Raw genomic sequence first — 16,045 nt, 5'->3', positions numbered from 1 at the left:
GAGTGTGTTACCATGATGGCCTCTTCTCGGCGGAGTCCGGGAAGTGGACATGGTGTTGGAGTAATGCTTGCGCAGGTTGCTCTTCTAGATTCTCGATCGCGCTTTGCCTCCTCTTCTCGCTCTCTTTTGCGAATAAGATAGCCACCACATATGCTAGTCGCTTGCTGCAGCTCCACTTATATTTGCCTTATCCATTCCTATAAGCATAAATAGTCTTGATCGCGAGGATGCGAGATTGCTGAGTCCCCGTGGCTCACAGATACTATAACTCCAGATGCAGGTCCAGGTGATTCCGCTCCAGGTGACGAGTACGAGCTAAAGTGGGAGTTCGACGAGGACTCTCAGCGTTATTATGTTTCCTTTCCCGATGATCAGTAGTGGTGCCTAGTTGGGTTTCGATTCAGGGCCTTGTCGCATGTTGGGTTCTTTTCTATTTTGGCGCCGTAGTCGGGCCATGAGTGTTTGTTTGATGGATGTTATTTATGTACGTTGATGTGACGTGGCGAGTGTAAGCCAACTGTGTTCTTCCCCCTTTTATTATATATTACATGGATGTTGTAATGATTGCCTGACTTGCGACATTGCTTTCAATGCGGTTATGTCTCTAAGTCGTGCCTCGACACGTGGGAGCTATAGCCGCATCGAGGGCGTTACAAGTTGGTATCAGAGCCTTCCCCGACCTTAGGAGCCCCATTGCTTGATCGTCTTAGCAGCCGAGTTGTGTCTAGAAAAATGTTTTGAGTCACTTAGGAATTATATATCGGAGAGTTTAGGAATTCTTTTTACTTCCCAGTCTCCTCATCGCTCTGGTAAGGCATCCTGACGTACAGTTTTGACTCTTCTCTTCTCAAATTTCACAAAAAAAAATTTTAGGATCACGCGAGTATCTTGGATTTGTTCCGATGGCTTATGATGAGAATACTGTCTTGGTGCCTCCTGTCAGGGGTTTAGTGGAAGTGTCCCGGGGAGTTGAGCTCTGAGGTGTTGTCATCATAATTTTATCGTTGCAATTCTGGAATACTTGAGATATGTTCGCCGACATCGAAAATCTCTTTTATGCAGTTCGTTGGTGAGATAACCTCGACGCCACCCAGTACTGGGGCGGGAGTTCGGGAGTATCGCCATAACTTGTATAACGGATGCTTTTCGAAGGTTGAGGTAGATGGTTTCCGAAGTTTTCTTGGTTATGTGTTGAAGGATGGATACAGCTGGATGTAGGATTTGCTAGTTTGGGTGAGATATTATGCTTCCCCTGTATCCCCAACACCTGATTGCATAACCGGAAAGGTTCGGGAGTTTCATAGGTGGGAATTCTAGTAGCTCTAGTTCTTCTTCCACGGATATTGGTTTGAGATTGGGATTTCTTACCGATTATTCGTTCTTGATCCGTACCTTGTTGATTTATTTCTCTACCTTAATTCTACGTGGCTTCTCAATTTATGGATATGTGACCATTTGAAGAGGAATGCATTCGTTCATTTTGTTCGGATGTGAAGACTATATGTTGCAATTTTCATTCCGTTGGATTCAGCTTCAATATTTATCTATCAATGTGCTAATGGTGGTCAACCTCTTCAGGATGGCTCCTCCAACGCGCACGACTCCGAATCCTGATCTGCCACCGCCTCCACCTCCTCCAGAGGCATGGCAAGCTGTGATGGCCGCAACCAATGCAAACACTCAGCTGATCATGCAAATTATCCAAGAGCGCAATCAAGGCAGTCAAGGGAATCAAGGCAGCAACCAGAGTCACTTTGCTACACTCAACCAGTTCCTTGCTAATGGGCCAAAGACTTTCAGCAATTGTGTTGAGGCAACCGATGCTGACAATTGGCTTGTGGATCTGTGTAAGCATTTCGAGTGCAGCAACGTCAGGCCTGAGGACTTTGTGAAGTTCGCTTCCTTCCAACTCAAAGATCAAGCTGCAGAATGGTTCCAGCAGTACAAGGATTCCAGAGGTGGACGTGTTATCACTTCGGATGATTTCCGTCGAGATTTCTGAGCTCACCATATTCCGCAGAGCGTGGTTGAAAGCAAGCGTGAGGAATTCCGCAATCTGAAGCAAGGCTCTTTGTCTGTCTATGACTACAACAAGTTGTTCCAGAAGCTTGCCCGCTTTGCCAAGCAGGACGTGCCTGATGAGAAGAGCATGATATATCAGTTCAGGGGTGGTCTCAGAGAAGATATTCAGCTCGCTCTTGTCCTCTTCGAGCCCTTGAGATACGATGAGTTCTACAACATGGCACTGAAGCAAGAGGCTGCTCAGTTGAGGTGTGATGCTTCCAGGAAGCGAGTCAGAGATGTTACTCCTTCTTCCTCTACTCAAGTGGCCAAGCAACAGAAGTTTTGGCTTCCTCCTCCTCCGTTCCGTCAGCCGTATCAACAGAAGAGCAAAGGTGGCAGTGGTTCTTCCCACCCACCCAACCCAGGCTTTCAGAACAAGACTTTGTCTCAACCTCCAAGATCGAGTGCTCCGTATCACCGTCCGCTTTCAGAGGTCACGTGCAACAAGTGCCAATAGAAGGGTCACTATGCCAACAAGTGTTTCAACCAAAGGCGTCTTCCTCCTCCTCCTCCTCCTGTCAGATCGACAAGTACAGCTGTGGTCAAGCATAACCCCAAGCATGCCAAGGTCAATTTGATGAATGCAGCTCAGGCAGAGGACTCGTCAGATGTGATCATGGGTAACCTTCCTGTTAATGATATTCCTGCAAATGTTCTTTTTGACACGGGTGCATCACATTGTTTCATCTCGAGACCGTTTTCATCTAAGCATGGGTTGCCTTTGCAAATTTTGCCTAGTCCTTTAGCAGTTGTCTCTCCCGGTAAGCGCATGCAGGCTAACTCCATTGCTCCGGATGTTACTATTACTTTGGGTGACTATAAGTTTCTATCTTCTCCAACGGTTCTTGGTGACTCGGATATTGATCTTATTCTCGGAATGGATTGGCTTTCTAAGCACAAGGCACATCTTGACTGTGCTGCCAGGCAGATCCAATTGACTCATTCGTCTGAGGACGTAATTATCTTTGCCGCTCGGGATAATACTATCCGTCTGTTTTCTCTCAATGAGAAGGGTGAATTGGATGCCATCTCTCAAATTCCAGTCGTTTGCGAATATCAAGATGTCTTTCCAGAAGAGCTCCCAGGAATGCCTCCGCACCGGCCAGTGGAATTCGTTATTGAACTTGAGCCTGGCACGGAACCTGTGTGCAAACGTCCTTACAAGCTCGGACCTGAAGAGTTGAAGGAGCTGAAGAAGCAACTCGATGAGCAAGAAAGATTGTGTCTCATCCGGCCTAGTACTTCTTCGTGGGGTTGTGGTGTTCTTTTTGTGAAGAAGAAGGATGGAATAGACAGACTTTGTGTTGATTACCGTACGGTGAACAAGAAGACCATCAAGAACAAATACCCACTTCCCAACATCAATGAGCTGTTCGAACAACTCAAAGGAGCCCAAGTATTCTCCAAGCTTGATCTCCGTATGGGTTATCACCAGATTCGCATTCGTGAAGAAGATATTCCCAAGACAGCATTCAGAACAAGCTTTGGTTCATATGAATACACTGTCATGTCTTTTGGCCTCGCCAACGCTCCTCCGACGTTCTCTCGCATGATGAATTTCATCTTCAACGCCTACACCAATGACTTCGTTTTGGTCTATCTCGATGACATTCTGGTTTTCTCGATGAACAAGGAAGATCATGCCAAGCATTTGCGTTTGGTTCTCGATAAGCTCAGGGAACATCAGTTCCACGCCAAGTTCTCCAAGTGTGAATTTTGGCTCGATGAGGTTCTTTATCTTGGTCATATCATCTCTGCCAAGGGCATTTCCGTGAATCCCAAGAAGGTTTCCGCAATTGTGAATTGGGAACCTCCTCAGAACGTGAAGCAACTCCGCAGTTTTCTTGGTCTCGCAAGCTATTGCCGAAGATTCGTTGAAAACTTTTCCAAGATCGCGAAGCCTCTCTCAAATCTTCTTCAGAAGCACGTCAAGTATGTTTGGTCTCCGGAGTGTGATATGGCTTTCAACACTTTGAAAGAGAAGTTGATCACTGCTCCAGTTTTGACTCCGCCTGATGAATCCAAGCCGTACGAGGTCTTTTGTGATGCCTCTCTCCAAGGTCTTGGCGCAGTTTTGATGCAAGAGAACAAAGTAGTTGCTTATACATCTCGCCAGTTGAAGCCTAATGAGAAGAACTACCCCACTCATGATCTCGAGTTGGCGGCAGTTGTGTATTCTCTTTTGACTTGGAGACATCTTCTATTGGGAAGAAAAGTGGATATTTTCACTGATCACAAGAGTCTCAAGTACATCTTCACTCAGCCTAATCTCAACCTCAGGCAAACTCGAAGGGTCGAAATGATTCAAAAGTATAATCCGAGTATTGAGTATACTCCAGGCAAGGCCAATGTGATTGCTGACGCTTTGAGCAGAAAGGCCTATTGCAATAGTCTGATTCTCAAGCCTTGTCAACCCGAGCTTTGTGAAGCTTTCCGCAAGCTGAATCTGCAAGTTGTTCCTCAAGGTTTCCTCGCCAACCTTCAAGTCTCTCGTACCTTAGAAGACCAGATTCGCCAAGCCCAGCTTCTTGATGCTATGGTGAAAAAGGTGAAGATTGGGATTGCCAAGAGTCAGTCCAAGTATAAGTGCTACCGCCTTGATGACAAGGACACTCTCTTCTTCGAGGATCGTATTGTTGTGCCCAAAGGTGAACTTCGTAAAGTGATCATGAACGAGGCTCACAATTCTCTCCTCTCCATCCACCCTGGGAGCACGAAGATGTATCAGGACCTTAAGCAAGCTTATTGGTGGACTCGAATGAAGTGCGAGATCGCTCAATTCGTTAATGAATGTGATGTCTGCAGAAGAGTGAAGGCAGAACACCAAAGGCCAGCTGGTCTCCTCCAACCTCTTGCCATTCCAGAATGGAAGTTTGACCACATTGAAATGGACTTCGTGACTGGGTTTCCAAAGTCCAAGCATGGCAATGATGCTATATTCGTCGTCATCGACAAGCTCACCAAAGTGGCTCATTTTCTGCCTATCAAGGAGTCGATCACTGCAGCTCAATTGGCGGAACTCTATACCTCTCGCATTGTCTCTCTGCACAGTATTCCTCAAGTGATATCTTCAGACCGTGGCAACATCTTTACCTCCAAGTTTTGGGATTCTTTTCAGAAGGCCATGGGCACAAATATCCGCTTCAGCACTGCTTTCCATCCTCAAACAAGCGGTCAAGTCGAGCGTGTCAACCAGATTCTTGAAGATATGCTCAGGGCTTGTGTGATCTCCTTCGGCATGAAGTGGGAGGATTGTCTTCCTTATGCTGAATTCTCCTATAACAACAGTTTTCAAGCAAGTTCGGGCAAGGCCCCATTCGAAGTTCTGTATGGCAGGAAGTGCCGTACCCCTCTCAACTGGTCTGAAACCGGTGAACGTCAGCTGCTGGGTAATGACTTAATCACAGAAGCAGAAGAAATGTGCAAAGTCATTCGTGATAACCTCAAAGCAGCCCAATCCCGCCAGAAGAGCTACTACGATAGTAAGCACCGTGATTTGGCTTTCGAGATCGGAGATCATGTTTACCTCCGTGTCTCTCCTATGAAAGGTACTCGTCGCTTCGGTATCAAAGGGAAGCTTGCCCCTAGATACGTGGGACCTTTCAAGATTGTCAGCAAGAGAGGCGACCTCGCCTATCAACTCGAGCTTCCTTCAAACTTTGCAAATGTTCATGATGTGTTCCATGTCTCTCAGCTTCGAAAGTGCTTCAAGACTCCTGACCGCACCATCAACTTCGAGGACATTGAGCTCCAAGAAGATCTCTCTTATCGTGAGCACCCAGTTGCTATTCTTGAAGAGACTGAACGCAAGACTCGCAACAAGTCAATCAAATTTCTCAAAGTCAAGTGGTCTCACCATTCCGACCGTGAAGCTACCTGGGAACGCGAGGATCACCTCCGTTCTGAGTACCCGGAGTTCTTTCAGTCCTAGATCTTGGGACGAGATCTTTTCGTACTGGTGGAGTGTTGTAACGCCCCAGATATCACTTTCCCTATTTGTACTCCAACTCTTGCCGTTTCCGGCGTTAAGTTATATTTATTTCTCGAGTTCGGGTCTTTGTCTCCGTGTGTTGTTTTCGTTTTCATGCATCTCATATCATGTCATCATGTGCATTGCATTTGCATACGTGTTTGTCTCATGCATCCGAGCATTTTCCCCGTTGTCCGTTTTGCATTCCGGCGCTTCGTTCTCCTCCGGTGGTCATTTCTAGCTTTCTTTCGTGTGTGGGGATTAAACATTTCCGGATTGGACCGAGACTTGCCATGCGGCCTTGGTTTACTACCAGTAGACCGCCTGTCAAGTTTCGTACCATTTGGACTTCGTTTGATACTCCAACGGTTAACCGAGGGACCGAAAAGGCCTCGTGTGTGTTGCAGCCCAACACCCCTCCAATTTGGCCCAAAACCCACCAAACTCTGCTCCATGTCCTAGAGCGTTCGATCATGATCGCGTGGCCGAAAACCGCACCTCATTTGGACTCTCCTAGCCCTACTTATGCCTATTTATACCCCCTCCATTTTCGGATCTTTCCCTACCTCCGAACCCTAGATCCACCCCACGCGCCCGCCGGACAAAGTCCCTGCCGACGGACACGTCCAAACTCCTCCTCCGCCGCCACGTGGCACGCCACGATTCACCACCGCCACCGGAACACTTTGCCGCCTCCCGCCGCGTCAGGCCCGCGTCTGGCCCACGGGGCCCAACTCCCTCGCCGCCTCCTCGCCCAGAGAGCCCATCGCCCCGCCGCCGTCTTCCTCCCGCGCGACCCCGCGCCGGAGACCGCGCGCCGCCGCACCGGAGCTTCGCCGGCCGCCCGCACCACCTCGTGTCGCCGGCCCAAGTCGCCGGAGCTCGCCGCCGCCTCGCCTCGAAGCCGCCGCCGCCCCACCGCGCCGAGTCGCCGCCACGGCGAGCCTCCACGCCGGCCGGCCCAGCCCGGCCTCTCCTCCATCTCCGGCCACCTCCCTCGACGCCGGCGTCCTCGACTTCCGTGCCCCGGCATGAACAGTGTCGCGCCGATCCAGATCTGACCCGGGATGAATAGTAAACCCTAGGTGAAATTCTTCTAAGTCCCAGGATTTTTAGTCCAAGTTGCTATGTTCGAGGCCCCGTAACTTTGCATCCGTAGCTCCGATTTGGGCATATAATAAATCAAAATCTTCACCTCGACCAGTACATCATTTCTTTTCATTGCATCATTTTTATTTGAGCTCATCTTGATGCCCAAAATGCTGTTAGAAAGTGGTTTCGTGAGTTAATTGTCAGATCTGCTAGTTCATCTTAGACTTTTGTCATTTTTGCCATGATTAATGTGTGCATGCTATGCCTGTGAGTCCTTCATATGTTTTGTTAAGCATATTGTCTTCTTTCCAGAGGTGCAACCCATGCGTTTTTAGGATGTGTGTGGTGACTTGTGCAAGCTTGCAAAGTGAGGCACCCGGGAAATCTGTTTTCAGGGACTTAGTTGTTTTCACTAAGTCTGGGATATTTTAGTTCATGATGCCATATGTTCAGCTTGTTTCCTAATGATCCGTGCCTCTTTTGAGGATGATAAGTAAAGGAGTTTTGTTATTCATGTTGTGCTCTATCCATCCATGTCTATTTTTGCAATTATGTAGCAACATAGCTTGAGTCAAACGAGCTCTACTTTTGCTTCGTGATGAATCTGGGCAGATCGTCAACTCGTTTGCGATTTTGCCGGCGTTGTTGTAGTTGATCCGTGCATGCCATGCCATTGTTCTTGCCATGTCTAGCTTTTATTTTGTGCCTTCTTAACGGATGTATGCTTGCCTTTCTGTGACTTGCACAATGGTGAGTGCATCAAGCTCGTTTACATGCCTTCGTGAGTTCTATTTCAGCATGTCTCAGTTTTCACTAAGTCTGAAAACTGATTGTGTTTTAGCTATGTTCGTGTGCCCGTTAATATATTTTGTGGTCCCTTTTGGCCCTAGGTCACTTTGGGACTTTTGTTAAGATTGTTGAGTAGCTCCATGCCATGTTCTTACTTGTCATGTTCAGGTCATGTATCATATTGTTTTGCTGCTCCAAAGAGAGCATCGTGATCTGAAATTTAAGACTAGTGTTAATTTCACTAAGTCTGGAATCTGTTTTGCATTTGCGTTTTTGCCATGCTTGTTTGAACCTCGTAATGGATGAATTGGCCGTGGCTCAGTGCTAGTCATTTGTTAAGCATCTTGTGTGCATCCCTGCCATGTATTTTGTTGTCATGTTTGGTGGCTGTAGCATGTTCATCTCATTGCATTTAGATGCCTACTTGCTGCAAATCGCAGACCGGTGTCATATCTTAAAACGCTTGCCATTTCCAAACCGTAACTCCGTTTCCAATGATCTTTATATCGTTTTCAAGCGATTTCATCCCCTCTATCCAGTGGCACCCTTGGAATTCCAAGTTGAGGCCAGGTTCATGCATTTCCTGTCATATCTTGCATTTTTCAACCCGCATCGCATCCCGCATAGCATATCATCATTTCATCATATTGCTTGGTCTTGCACGTGGTTGATTGTATCCTTGTTGCTTGTTTGTCTTGTTGGGTAGAGCCGGGAGACGAGTTCGCTACCGAGGAGCCCGTTGAGTTTGCTTGTGAGGATCCAGTCAACTCTGACAACTGTGCAGGCAAGATGATCATACCCTCGAAATCACTACTATCTTTGCTGTGCTAGTTTGCTCGCTCTTGCTATGCCAATGCTACGATGCCTACCTTTTGCTTGTCAGCCTCCCAATTGCCATGTTGAGCCTCTAACCCACCTTGTCCTAGCAAACCGTTGATTGGCTATGTTACCGCTTTGCTCAGCCCCTCTTATAGCGTTGCTAGCTGCAGGTGAAGATTGGAGGCCGTTCCTTATTGGAACATCTTTTATTACTTGTTGGGATATCACTATACTGCTATGTTATCTTAATGCATCTATATACTTCGTAAAGGGTGGAAGGCTCAGCCTCTCGCCTAGTGTTTTGTTCCACTCTTCCCGCCCTAGTTTCCGTCATATCGGTGTTATGTTCCCGGATTTTGCGTTCCTTACGTGGTTGGGTTGTAATGGGAACCCCTTGATATTTCGCCTTGATTAAAGCTTGTCCAGAAATGCCCAACGTTGGTTTTACCATTTGCCACCTAGCCTTTTTTTTCCCTTGGGTTCTGCAGACTCAAGGGTCATCTTATTTTAACCCCCCCGGGCCAGTGCTCCTCTGAGTGTTGGTCCACCTGTCAGCTACCGGTGGCCACCAGGGGCAACTCTGGGCTGGCCTACCCGTACCTAAGACAATCTGAGTGTGCCCTGAGAAAGAGATATGTGCAGCTCCTATCGGGATTTGTCGGCACATTCGGGCGGTGTTGCTGGTCTTATTTTAACCTTTTGAAGTGTCTTGAGTTACCAGGATACCGAGTCTGATCGGAACGTCTTGGGAGGAGGTCTATTCCTTCGTTGACCGTGAGAGCTTGTCATGGGCTAAGTTGGAACCCCCTGCAGGGATTGAACTTTCGAAAGCCGTGCCCGCGGTTATGGGCAGATGGGAATTTGTTAATGTCCGGTTGTAGATAACTTAAACCTTAATTAATTAAAATGAATCAACTGAGTGTGTTACCGTGATGGCCTCTTCTTGGTGGAGTCTGGGAAGTGGACACGGTGTTGGAGTAATGCTTGCGCAGGTTGCTCTTCTAGATTCTCGATCGCGCTTTGCCTCCTCTTCTCGCTCTCTTTTGCGAATAAGATAGCCACCACATATGCTAGTCGCTTGCTGCAGCTCCACTTATATTTGCCTTATCCATTCCTATAAGCATAAATAGTCTTGATCGCGAGGATGCGAGGTTGCTGAGTCCCCGTGGCTCACAGATACTATAACTCCAGATGCAGGTCCAGGTGATTCCGCTCCAGGTGACGAGTATGAGCTCAAGTGGGAGTTCGACGAGGACTCTCAGCGTTATTATGTTTCCTTTCCCGATGATCAGTAGTGGTGCCTAGTTGGGGTTCGATTCAGGGCCTTGTCGCATGTTGGGTTCTTTTCTATTTTGGCGCCGTAGTCGGGCCATGAGTGTTTGTTTGATGGATGTTATTTATGTACGTTGATGTGACGTGGCGAGTGTAAGCCAACTATGTTCTTCCCCCTTTTATTATATATTACATGGGATGTTGTAATGATTGCCTGACTTGCGACATTGCTTTCAATGCGGTTATGTCTCTAAGTCGTGTCTCGACACGTGGGAGGTATAACCGCATCGAGGGCGTTACAGCTACTTCCCCGGGTGCTGCACGGCTCGGAAAGTAATAATACCCTCGTTTGTTGGCATAGGGTACCGCAAATCGAAGGCGAACAAGCGCTTCGTGTGCAGCAGCTTCTATGGCCATCTGCGGAGTCGGCATAGATTTCCCCACGAAGGAGACTTCAGTTGGGTCTTGATTTGAGTTTACGGGAGGGATGTGCACTACTGCCCAATATTTCGAGGTGGATGAGGTGAATCTCGATTTGAGCATCTCGTACTGGGGTGGCTGGGTAGAACCCATGGTACTGCAGGTAAAGTCCCACAATATTTTAGGAAAACTACCTGGGGTTGCCTTGGGGGTCCTCAGATAAATGCTAGGGCTCGGCATGGCAAGAAATGGCTATGAGGGTTGTGCCCAAGGTGAGGGGTACTTGACAAGGTCACGAGGTGGCCTTTTATATAGCAACTGGGCTGGGTTATTTACCGCGGTCAAGGGCAACTAGTTTGTCAGTTCTGCTCTATGGGATCGGGGTCAAAGCCAGAGATACACACATCTCGCAAAAGCGGCGCATTACTGTGGGTGCCGTCGGGGTTGGTTTTTGGTAGCTACGCCCGGAATTAAAAATGCAACCGTACATCAACATACTTATGCACAACTACTATTTAAAATAGGGGCGCACAAGTAGACAACATTGCGGCGATACAAGATCACACAATTACAGGGTGTGGACATACTGAAACTCGATACTACTCGAGTGACTTAGTCCACCTCATTTATGTCTAAGCGGGCTTGCCTTGTGGACGCCGAGGCTTCTCCACGGTTTTCACCATCGGGGTTAGCTGGAAGGGGTTGAGGGGCTGCAGGGTCGGGGTAGCAATGATGACCATCGCGGGGGTTGTTGGCCACAATCCCACTGGAGTGTGTTCCCAAAAGGCGACGAAGCACTTCTGGAGACATCATAGTACCTTGGTCGATGGATGGGGCTGTCCTCAAGGTCTCGATTGGTTGTCCGAACAGCACGACCGGGTTGTCGGCATCGGGCTCATCTTCTCTTCTTGCCGGGGCTCGGCGGATCAGTTCTCCACGAGCTGTGATTAGATGAAGGGTGATTTGATCGAACAATCCCTCTAGTGCACTTCCATAGCGCACCAGATGCAATAATGCAGGATCCATCTCGTGGTCTCCGTTGGCAACTTGGGGTGGTCTACCATACCCGTCACGGCTGGGGTAGTAGTAGAACGAGCGACAGTTAACTCTGGGCGACAAGTGCCGTAGTTGAACTATAGCCTCTCGAGCAGCTAGCTAGATGGCTTGTGGCTCAAAGGAAGTTGTCCTTCCGGTGAACCTGTAGGGGCGTTCTAGCGATAGACCCCTACCATAGACGTGCACAGTGGCCCAAAATTGACGGCTCTCACCGCTCATGGACCCTTGGTACACAAGATATTCTGGGGGCTCTTCTAACGCAAAGGCACGGCGGGTGAGGTTTTGCTAGCACGGTCACAAAACCTCCAAGGTTGGTTGCTGTGGTCTCATTGTGAACAATGGGTCCTGGCATTTTAGCCTGATTTGGGGTAGAGGCTGTGCTGTGCTGGGATGAGGCTAGAGTGCCCTTTTTATAGAAAAAGGGGACGGGGTCTTCCTTTGCACGCTTGCGACTGAGACAATTTAGGTGTCGGTCACTGGCGCGTGATCGACAGGCTAGGTTGATAGGTTGGGCACCGATTGCCAAAAGGTGTCGGGTCACTGTGTGGTTATCTTACACGAGAAGCTTGGCCGGGGTTAGGTTAAGGTCTAGTGGGTTGGTTTACCTAGGTTTTTCGACCTGGCTAAGATAGGATTAGCCAATGGTCAGCCTGGCTCTGATACCAAGTTAGTCAGGACTGGATTTTCGGGATATAAATTTCCCAGAAAATGGCCCTTGTGCTCACCAGCCCCAGGATTACTATTAGCTGATGAGGCACCAACTTGATACAGAAATTCCAAGCAAAGTACATAATATGTAGTACAAGACCATTCTGGCCTATGGGTACAACAATTTGTTTCTAGTGGTTGATGGCGGAAGCGGTTTGCGGATCATCAGCGTCTATGGGACTCCATTTCCCACATGAACAGCTGACTAGGATAACTCCTATCTTCGCGAGGCTGCTATCACCATTGCGTAGGTTCCGGGGCTGTCATCACAATGCTCCTCTCCACGCAAGAAATCTGGCCAAGACAATAGCCAGGGACAAGCCAGTGAGTACTTTGAATGTACTCGCAAACATTAAGAGCACAGGTATAATATAGCCACTGATAATCATGTTTTGAAATATTCTATGATCAGTTCGTCAGTTATGAAATAAGGTTCATGATGCACGCAAGTAGATCATTCAAATAAAACATGAGTAAACAATCAGGGAGCAGAAATTAAAAGCACCGATCGAGTGTCTGAAACGACGCCTCGAAAGGATAATAATATGAAGCATGCCACAGTCGGGCGTCTGTGCGACACCACATAAAGGGCTTATAAGTAAATGATATAACAAGCATGCCACAGTCGGGCGTCTGAGCGACACAACATAAAGGGCTTATAAGTAAATGATAGAACAAGCATGCCACAGTCGGGCGTCTGAGCGACACAACATAAAGGGCTTATAAGTAAATGATATAACAAGCATGCCATAGTAGGGCGTCTGAGCGACACCACATAAAGGGCTTATATAAAAATAATCACAGTGAATATCCAATAGGTAGAACCGTCCCAGGGATACTCATTGATTCAAATAGTACAAATGATTAGTCCACAATAATAATAATCATAATCATCATATGTCATGGATCATAATTAATGTTCTGATTTAGTAGTTTTTCCTTCGAAGACCGACACTAAGACCGACACTTGACCCATCCCAGACTTTAGTCCTTAACCATGGACATGGCTATTCGAATAGGTATAATATCTCTGCAGAGGGTGTACTCTTTACCCACTAGCAATGGATTCCTTTAGTCCATCGGGACTAATTCCGTCTACGGTCTTTCATTTGAAAACACTCCTGACCACACACACCAGCTTAACTTACCGTTGTCTCGAATCAGCCACGACACCTGTCAAGCGAAACTCTAAGTGGGGAGGCTACAACCTCGCTTAGCATGGGATCAAACTTATATCGCGCGCTCTAAGGGGTGCCCCCCTCTCGGTCCCAACCGGAAACACCCATTCCCCCGGACCAGGTGGCATGCCTACCGGATGCAGCCGGTATCTTCCACCATGGCCTCTATGTACGGTGTGTGCTAGGACAGGGGTTGACGACTTACTGAATCGTACCCTACCTACGGCAGGGACAAGTGGCAGCACGAAACAAGTATGGGGGTTATTGGAACAAGACTCGATCTACGGCCGACTCAGGAGGTTTAAGCATTCCTGCATGGTTAGCTCAAGAATTATATTTCACATCCATCAGATAGAACCACCACTCATCATACCTCCCCATGCCCACCGGTCATAACCGTCTCGACGAGGGACAAGCTCGTGTCTACCCAAGACGGAGGCTTTCCCGGATCCTTCCCGGTAGGCATGAGAGGCATATGAGGGGGATTTCTATCACAAACATATCAAATGCCAACAGCATGAAATGATCAATATGCACTATGATTACGATCGTATCATCGCATAGAATAACGAAATCTCCGAGACAAGATGGGGTTGCAACCGTATCAACAACGCAAGACAATATTATGCCAGGGTTCATAATGCTTGCCTTCAAGTTGTGGAGAGGCAGGGTGCATTCCAAATCTTTTGAAAGCTTTCTTCTCCCTCTCCAAAATCCTATTTTAAATAAATTTGAATTAACACATACTTTAAAAACAGCACAAAGAAGTTGTTTGGAAAATTTTGAAATAAATATGAAAATAAACTAGACAATATTTGGGAAACAACAAAAAAAGAATCAAGTCTTTTGGATTTATATTTAAAAAGATATAGCCAGTCAAAGTTTCAGTCAAACTTTGATTTTAAAATAAAACAGAAAAAATAAAATGTTTCGATGAGAATACGCTTTCGAAGCAGGGGAGACGTACTTTAGGATTTTGCGCTTCCACTTAAAACCACGCGGGCCTGCTCGGGTCACTGATAGTGGGTCCAGGGGGCCCACTGGTCAGGTTCCGACAATCAACGCCGGCGAACGGCGGCTTCCCGCGGGCTCCGGAGGGTAGGGATGGATCCGCCAGACCGGGGCGGTCCTCCCGGTGGTTGTTAGGTTGGCGGGGGTGGAGGGAGTCGTCGGCGGTGAGCTCCGCGGTGGACGACAGCTTCGGGTGGATTGGGGCTTTGGGCTACGGTGGTTCCCCGTCGCAGCTGAGGGCTTGGGAGGCTCCGTCAGATCGAGGGGAAGAGGACGGTGGCTCTGGAGGGGCGGGGAAGGTTCTGGTTGCGACGAACGACACAGGAAGGTGGCGGCGGCTGAATCGGCCGGAGTCGAGGAATACGGTTACCAATCGACGATTGCTGGTTGTGGGGGTGCTATGGGGATGGCCTGAGGTCGCCTGAGTGCTCGGAGGAGCTCGGGGCCTCCTTTTATAGCGCAATGTGGTCGGTTCCACGGTGTTGGATAAGAACGACGGCGAACTGTCGTTCTGTAGTGGCCAGAGCGACGAGGCGGCGACGAGCACTTGCAAACGGGCTTGAGGATAGGCTCGGGCTGTTCAAGGGGGCAGCTAGCGCGCTGCTGCGGTTCGAGCGGCGCCGTCCATGGCAGTTGTGAAGATATATGGCCTCCTTGGCAGGTTCTGGGTAAATGGCTTCGACGACATATCAACCTCTACCAGGAGGACAAGATGATTCCGCGCAGAGGGCTGATAATTGATAGAAGAGTGAAGCTTGATGAGACACATTACCCATGGAGCATAGAACTTCAGACCAAATAGATCTGAGCCAGATGCAGCAAGTTGCCTGATGAAGAAGTCTTGAGCATTGAAGCTGATACCATTGAAGATATAGAAAACCAATGTGTTCATTGCTCCTTCAAGCTTCGCTGCAGGAGAATGTCCTTTGATAGGACCAGTGGCTTGACGATTTCATGCTTGGTGATTTCAGTGGCGCCGAGTGCATGAAGCTCATTTGTGATATCAGTGAGGCGATCAAACATCAGCTGAACATTCTCATTGTCATTTCTCTTAAAGCGGTTGAAGAGATTGCGAAGAACACTGATCCTTGAGTCTCTCTGGGTTGAGACTCCTTCATCGACCTTGGAGAGCCAGTCCCAGACTAGCTTTGCTGTTTCCAAAGCACTCACATATGATGTTCTTGGCAGTAGAATCCAGTTGAATGAACTTCTTGACATCAGCTGGGGTGACTCCTTCATCGGCCTTGGGAACACCATTCTTGACGACATACCAGAGGTGGACATCAATGGCTTCAAGATGCATGCGCATCTTATTCTTCCAGGACACAAGTGGAGACTTCGATTATCCCTGCAGTCGACATAGCTAAAACTCCAGGTGGTTAAACCGAAGCACATAGAACAAGGGAGCACCTTGCTCTGATACCAATTGAAAGTGCTAGTTATCGACTAGAGGGGGGTGAATAGGCGATTTTTATGAAAGTCTTCAAAACACGGGGGCTTTGAAGACAAACAGAAGCAATGAACCTATTGATATGCAGCAGAAGGTAGACTACACTAGACAAGCCATAGTCAAGTAGGCAATGATATGAAAGCACGAAGACTAACAGTAGCTAGGTAGTATGGATCAAGATGGAAGATAGTATGAAGCCAGTCAACAACAGTCTTC

The sequence above is a fragment of the Triticum urartu genome, chromosome 3, assembly GCF_003073215.2.
Source record: "Triticum urartu cultivar G1812 chromosome 3, Tu2.1, whole genome shotgun sequence".
Classification (NCBI taxonomy): Eukaryota; Viridiplantae; Streptophyta; class Magnoliopsida; order Poales; family Poaceae; genus Triticum; species Triticum urartu.
Note: the sequence above shows the minus strand (reverse complement) of the source record.